Source organism: Aplysia californica, unplaced genomic scaffold, assembly GCF_000002075.1.
Source record: "Aplysia californica isolate F4 #8 unplaced genomic scaffold, AplCal3.0 scaffold00099, whole genome shotgun sequence".
NCBI classification, from domain to species: domain Eukaryota; kingdom Metazoa; phylum Mollusca; class Gastropoda; order Aplysiida; family Aplysiidae; genus Aplysia; species Aplysia californica.
The window spans coordinates 705,109-712,750 of NW_004797369.1; the positions used below are offsets into that span (position 1 = coordinate 705,109).

Here is a 7,642-nt window from a genome sequence, read left to right on the forward strand (position 1 = left end):
AGTGTGCGTGTGTGTGCAAATGTGTGTACATGTGATAGTGTGTATGTGTGTGTATGTGTGTGTGTGTGTGTGTGTGAGTGAGTGTGTTTGTGCATTTATATGCCTGTGTGCATATATATGTGTGTTTGTGTAGATCTATGTAAGAAATGATGTCATAGATTGTGCCCTCTGACGCATTTCCAATTCACTATGGAGTTTGCCATTTCACTCAAATTGAGCCAAAGGAAGAGCAAGATAGGAAAGACGCCGCATGAACCCGACTCTAGAGGGACGGGTGTTTTATCCTTCATTTGAATGACTAGGTGCCACCCATGGTATGCATGCTTAGCTGCAAATTGCTATTTTATACTTATAGAGTTACAAAATTTTATGTGCTCAGTACCTAGTTTTGAGAAATTTGACGTAAAAAAAGAAATGTTGAGTTTCACAACACGTCAAGCTTGTTCGAATACAATTCCTGAAAAATTTTGATAATTACTCTAAACAATCTCACGATTTTGATATACGAGCTAGAACATTAATTTTGGTTTCTGACCTCATGGTCTTATTAACTCAAAACAGCAACAACAAAAAATGGGGCAGATAGAAAGTTTTAATTCTAAGGTAACGAATATGTTCCACTATAGAGGGCAAAGAGCGGTGGCCATGTCAGTGCGCGATCTTTGGAAACAAGTCTTTGGTGGGGAGTGGACCATTTACATTTTGGATTAAATGAGCTTCAACTATGAAGGGTCTCTTGTCCAAAAAGGTTTCTCTTCACTCAGCTTGGTCAAGAACAGAACCCACAGCCTACACATCAAAAGACATACGGAAGTCTGAACGTCGTTTGATTCATGTTATTTATTGCAGAGAAAAAATATAATATATTTTACTCTGTCCATTCTTTTTTCTTTTAACCGTCTGAGTTCTTCTTTCAGTTCCGTAAACATTGATTTACTTGGTGTGTTTTATGTTGTGGAGAAATATTTTTTAGATGTGGGTGTTTTACGTCCCATCGACATAATTAAGACCATGAATCGAGCTTTGGCCGTGCCTGTCACTGCCAACTTGAGATGTTTTGTGGGATTTGTTTCCTTTATTTTTAGTGATTAAACAAAACTGGCTTTAAAAAAAAAAGTTTGTTTACCAATACCTAGCTCCACTGCAAATGAGAAATGTTGACGTTATTACCTGGTGTAATAGAACACAACTAGACGTGGTATGTAGTATTTCATCTCGATTTTCCATTACAGAGTTCTGTAGAATCACCATGATCTCTATTTGTTTTTTCTCGGGTCATTTTTTTTTTCTTTTAATACCTAACATAAGATTTCTACGCCCTACAAGACCATTATATGAATACAGTGTTATGTATCCCCACGCTCTCGACCACGTGGAGCAGAATTAGTTCGAGCTAAAGATGGGGACAGCGGGACAGCAACAAAAAATACCAGGAGACCTCGTGGATGTGTCGAAACAAATGAGCAAGAAAGACAGGACCAGTCCAGTGCCTAAAACATAAGGACAAGTCACTACACGAATTTTCAAGGAAAAATTGTTTTTAAAATATTACCAATGCAGTCCCAAACCTATTGAGAATCTCTATTCTATATTCCAAGATAATCTGTAGGCTGCAAAAAACACCACAAAAACACTGACTATCGATATCATTATCAATACCACCTTTACAAAGATCATACATAACAAAATACATGTAGTTCTCTCAGCCACAAAAGTGTCAGCGGAAGTCCTCGCATTGGTTCAGATGGCGCTGCAGTCTTTATTTTGAAGCTCTCCTTCGTTTCTCCAGAAGAGGAATAGGAATAGCGCAGTTTGTTAGTTTCGCTTTTATTGTTGTTCACACAAGTAGGGTAACTCTGATCACAAATCCGCACTTTTCCGAAAAGGGTATCTCCGAATTTTGAGGACACTTTTTAATTGGCTCAAAGAAAGGAGTGAACTATTTTTGTTGTGTACGATCTTTGACCTTTACAAGGTATTCTTTTAGCACAGTCGCTTTTTCACAGTACCCCGATTACAAGCTCCGGCTAGCAATAAATGCACTCAGGTGGATTGTACAAAAATATTGTCTAATCTAATCTCACTTTGTACAACTGATTCCGCCAGCTTTAATGTATTTGCTTATTTATTTTTTAATCAAAGCGAACACAAACGCCCACTTTGTTACTCCTTATCTTTTTCCCCATTTTCACGAGTATTTCCTCCTGATACTTGTAGTTCGCTTTTCACAGTTTAACACTTTAAATGCGCGCGGACATATGTGTCTAACTAGCAGACCACATGCACATTTCGAACCAGTATAATACAATGTATAGAAATCAGAAACTCATATTTGCATAATTCATACTCTGCGTGTTGTTGCCTCCCATATATTTATATTATTATTATTATTATTATTATTATTATTATTATTATTATTATTATTATTATTATTATTGTTGTTGTTGTTGTTGTTGTTGTTGTTGTTGTTATTATGAGTTTCAGTTTAAGTTAGAAAACATAATTGAAGAAACATGTATAAATAAAGAAGTTACTCTTCATTTTAGAGTGTTCCAAAATGGTGCGGCTTCTGGCGTTGTTAAACGACCAGAACATTCTACCTTAATGAGTTAAAGTGTCGTTTATTCAGACTGAATTCTATGACATTGTTTCGGATTTTTTTTTCTCCTTGGTGACGCATTTGGTTAAAAATGTCATACATGTGTATACCGTAGTGGGGGGGGGGGGGGGGGCGATTTTTTCTTTTCTTTCCAAAAAATTCAACTCGGTTTTTTGTTGTAAATCTTTCTTATATTTTCCATTAATTGGTAGGCCTACCCTGTAGACTCTGGCCCTTCTGTCTTGTGAGTTGGGTTGTGATAACGTGACCCAATGGTTACGTCATTGAAATACAAAGTACAATGTAAAATACTTCGTACCCATGTCTTCACACTTCACAGTGATCACAACCCCATGTCCCCTGTTGTCCTGGTGTTTCTACCGTTGTTGCTGTTGTCTGTGTGCGTGTGTGATAGCCTCTCCGTTCGAAATGTTTGGAGCCGAGAAGGGCTTGCTCTTCGCCAGGGCCACCGCCTCCCTTGGGTAGCGGGTTAGGCAGTCCGACCTCCCTGAATCCTCCCTGAAGAGATGCCACCGTTGGACCTCCGTGGTGGGGCATCTCTGCAGCCAGTGCTCCAAATCTTGGGGTTCCTCGCTGCACAATGTTACTGTTGTTGTTGTCGTTGCTGTTGTTGTTGTTTTGTTACTGCTGTTGTTGCTGTTTCTACTGTTGTTGCTGTTGTTACTGCTGCTGTTGTTGTTGTTGTTGTTGTTGCTGTTCTTGTTTTTACTGTTGCTGCTGTTGTTGTTGTTGCTGTTGTTGCTGTTGTTGTTGCTGCTGCTGTTTTGTTTCTGATATTGTTGTTGCTATTGTTGTTGCTGTGTTGTTGTTGTTGATGTTAGCACCGTTTGCTCCGGGATATTTACCTCAGCCATAACTCAAAAGATAACAATAAATTTCTGTTCTTTGACCGTCGGCTACCACAATGGAGCCAACAAAATAAATACTTCCGGAATCGATACCTAATAGCCTATTATACCTAAGAGGTTTATTCCAAATTTTGAATGCTTTAAGGCTCAGAAACCGAATAATGATTGTCAAAATTTCTGATAACACTTAAACCCTAACCATAACCGTACACCTACCGCTAAACCTAAATTTAAGTCCAAACGTAACCTTTACCGTGTATCCCTAACATAAAAGCACTGTGATCAGACCGCTTTTGCCGAAGCTCAGGTTAACCCAGTTCTAAGAAATGCTAGTACTGTTCCGTATTCAATTTCATGATCAATGCATGGCGCCTCGGTGGTGTTGTTTTGACGGCATGGCGACGCTGCCTCTGGAAGGTCCCCCTATCCAGTAGTTGTCCTTGCCAACTACAGGTCATGTGACTTCCTGGTTGTGGCGCGCTGTCCAATCCAAGGGCCCGACTGTTGTCTCCGTTCTTTTCCCTTTCTCTGTATAGAACCAATCCTAGCTAGGTTCAATTGAAAAGGTTCTTATTAATGTCATTTTTATTAGGCTCTTGAACTACGATTATTTCCACAGCCATTGTACTCTAGTTTGTTTTGCTACCTGGGTGGAAAAATTTTTCCCACTCCTTTATCCTGATTATTATTATAATTATTTCTTTGACACGAAACTCCATACACCCCAACCCTCCTATGTGCACCTAGTGCTCCCGCCTTCCACCACCTTCTCCTTTTCCTTTTTCTTCTCCCTACTCACACGCACACTCACGCACACACACTCACACCTACACACACACACACTCACACATCCGAAATATCCCCCCTACAAGTCTTATGACTTTCACAAAGCATGCACCTTGTTATTTTGATAACGCCCCCCCCACCCCATTTTTTACTCTCCTACAGGGGGTCTTGAACTCCCCCCCCCACCCCCGGTCAAAAAATACGTCACCAGTCGGAGAAGCTGATCATGAACTCGCCCACGTCGGTATCGATATATGGCTAAATGAGGCAGTCGCAGACAAATCGAGTACTCTCTACTATTGCGCTGCATTCATGCATCTTGCGATGTAAGCCTTGACTAGACATTCTCTCAGCGCCAGACCATCTAATAGACTGAGCAGCCCCTCCCCCCTCCCCCGCCCCCACACACATACAATTTTTAAAAAATCTTAAATGAAGCTTGCCTTACTGTTATGATGCCACTTGGCTTAGACAGATAGTTGTGTGTGTACACGTGAATGAAGTTTTGGGTGGGTTATCGATCATTGATGTCTTGTGTATTGTGTACACCTAGATATCTACGATGTGTGTGTGGAGATAAAAAAACAATCAACAACAAGTTTGTAATTCTTTTGAATCTATAGCTTGTTCACTTTCGTCTGTCGGCATGAAAATTCTAGCTAATGTATTGATTTACCTACGCGAATGACAACTCGTTAGGTGCACGTCACCATTTTCTTTTTCATTCGGAAACTCAGTGACCACCAGCAATTGACACGCCTGAAAATCAATGCCGCGGAGGCTGCTGGCCTGTGTGCTCAACAGAGAAAGAGAAACATACTGAAACGGAAGCTGAAGCTGTCTGGAAAGAGGAATTTGCGAAGAAGGAAATTACCACTTGACAGTTTGTCTAGAGAATGAGTGTCAAATTGCTCCATTAAAAATGTTTATCTCAGCCCTCATTGATTTTTAAAAATCCCATTTTAATCATTGATATGATATCCAACATAAAATGATAATAAAAACCCTCTTTAAAGTCCTAGTCCTACCTCCCCATAGTGAACAGGAATAACTATAACTCTTTACTTCAAATTGAGAACACGTACACACACACGCAACGCTCAGAGGTGTAAATGAGCATAATTTACAAGTTTCGATACCCTGCTTCTGTCATTAAAAAACTATTAGATTTAAGAAAAAGAGGGCGGGGGGCGAGTAAGGACAAGAATCAAACTTTCTGCCTGTAGGGCCGTGACGTATAGGGCGAATTGCACTGCGTCCCCTACCCCTACCCCGCTGACGTTGAACAAGTTATTATCTACAAGTTTGTCTGGCAGCAAACCGACGCGCGCAGTCGTTCCTAGGCCTGTTGTGTGGGCTGGCTAGTGGAGAGTGAAAATAGTAAGTTTTGTTATAAGTTAAACGTTAGATGTGCAGAATTCCTTTTTTTTTTTTTGGTTGGTAATGTTGTTGTTTTTTTCTTATATTTAGGTTAAGTCTACATTTCTACCTTTGCTTAATTAAGATATAATAATGTTATATTGTTTACTTTTTTATTGTTTCGTTTTGCTTTGTTTGTTTCTTTGTTTCGTTTTTATTTCTTTTCTACATTATTTTTCTCAGGAGTTCGTTTATAAACCGGAGAAAACAAATTCTTGCGAACTTTTGCTCCTAAATCTGTAATGGTAACTTTTCGAATGTTTTCCTTTGAAAACTAAAATATTGAGGGGAAAAGAGGCGTCCCAGTTTGTAACAGTCATCATCTCGAATGGGTATGAAGGAAAGTCTTTTCTTGAAAAGAAAAATAAAACTCCACTTACATCAGCTTTTAAGCTTCAGCTTGTAAAAAGTACTAGATCTAGATTATATTATGATTTTAAATTACGAACTGGGGATTCCCAAACTGATTTCGCCAAAATGGTCGCCCTCTGAGCCCGGACATCACTATTCGACTAGATCTAATGCCCGGAAATGACAAAAGTGAGCAGAACTAGTGCGCAATTACCGAGAACTATAGATCACCGTGGGAACCCTGAGAAACTATGTCATCATCCCAATTGAAAGAGCTGCAGGGCTGGCCTACTTTAGAAAACTACGTCTGCCTTCGACTGTTAACGGCAACAGAAAAAGAGAAAGTAAAAGTTAAAGTAAAGTGTAGATCAAAGTTTAAACTCCTAGTCTGTGGTTTGGACTACGACGGGTTTTCGTGCTTTTGAAGGCAATGCTCTTTCGTCCTAAACACTGTGGAATTGATAGTTTTAGTACTGTATGGGAAACGTTCTACACCCGTTTGAACTCTGCAGGAGTAAAATCAAGTTGAGCTCTACATTAGGGATTTACTTGTCCTACTATAGGCACACCCAGTGTCTCCGCCATCTGTCGCGCCCATTTTAGGTCGCTGTGACGTCTTGCGTGAAATGCATGTTTGAGGTTAGTTTATTTTCAGAATGGGTGGTGATTACTTTTACCCGAGTAGGACTGAGTAAATGTATATATACTCTGTCACATTTTAAAGTATACACTGTGTTGAAATTAAAATAGTTTCACAATGAGTCGATATTCTTTAAAATTTCAGGAATACTAATTCAATCAATTTTTAAAACGAAAACAACAACAACAATACGGAATGTTGACACAACAGGTTTATTCATGACTTACAAGAGGGTGGGGGTGATCTACAAAAGTAACACGATCAGTAGCGTTGATGGCGGCCTGATATCGTCGCCGCATGGAATCAATCAATCGCTGCACTGCCTGTTGAGGGATGTTATTCCACTCTTCATGCGATGCTCTCTCAAGTTGAGGAAGTGTCTGAAGCTGGTGTTGTCGCATGTTGTTCAACTCATCTCTGGTTTGTCTTGACGTTTTGAAACGACTCCGTAGATGCGACAAGCATATAAAAAGATCCTCTCTCGGAGTAGATCTAGTTGTTTATCTCCCACGTTGGCAGTGTCGATCCTTTCCTGATTTTGTTGTTTTCTCACGATCCATTGTCGTGTCCACAGGTCTTCTTGTTACAATAAGATATCTCGCAACAGTGGATACTGATGAGGCACCCCCGCGGATCATTCCAACAAGCTGATTTCGCACATTTTCTCTTTGGGCGTGACATCATGAAACGTAGATTTAACAAGTTTTATCACTGGCGAATTGTTACAAAAATGACAAAGCTTTGATGTGTGCTTCTTTTTTAAACAAATCATTGCCGTATCATGAGTAATTCTAAAAGAAAGACAAAACATGTAACACGCATGCAGTTACAAAACCACTCGCGTGTTTAGAAATCTGAAAACAGCTCACTGGCGACAGGTATATCACGTAATTAGTGTGTAAATTCAGGGGCGAAGGCTGACTTGTTTGACAGGGTAATCAAAGTGAAACGGGACCAGATATGGCCTGTAGATATGAC

The 7,642-nt window shown here is 39.8% G+C and overlaps 1 protein-coding gene across 4 annotated transcripts in view; it reads left to right on the forward strand.

Moving 5' to 3' along the window:
- The window catches only part of LOC101853452 (beta-1,4-mannosyltransferase egh), a 119,634-nt gene that overhangs the window by 71,415 nt on the left and 40,577 nt on the right, over positions 1–7,642 (forward strand). The window contains exon 1 of one of the 4 annotated variants that reach the window (XM_005095262.2): positions 5,549–5,634. The exons of the other annotated variants lie outside the window; for them this stretch is intronic. The gene's annotated coding sequence lies outside the window, so the exon portion shown is untranslated. Of the gene's footprint in view, positions 1–5,548; positions 5,635–7,642 lie in introns of those variants that run through there. 4 annotated transcript variants of the gene reach the window in all.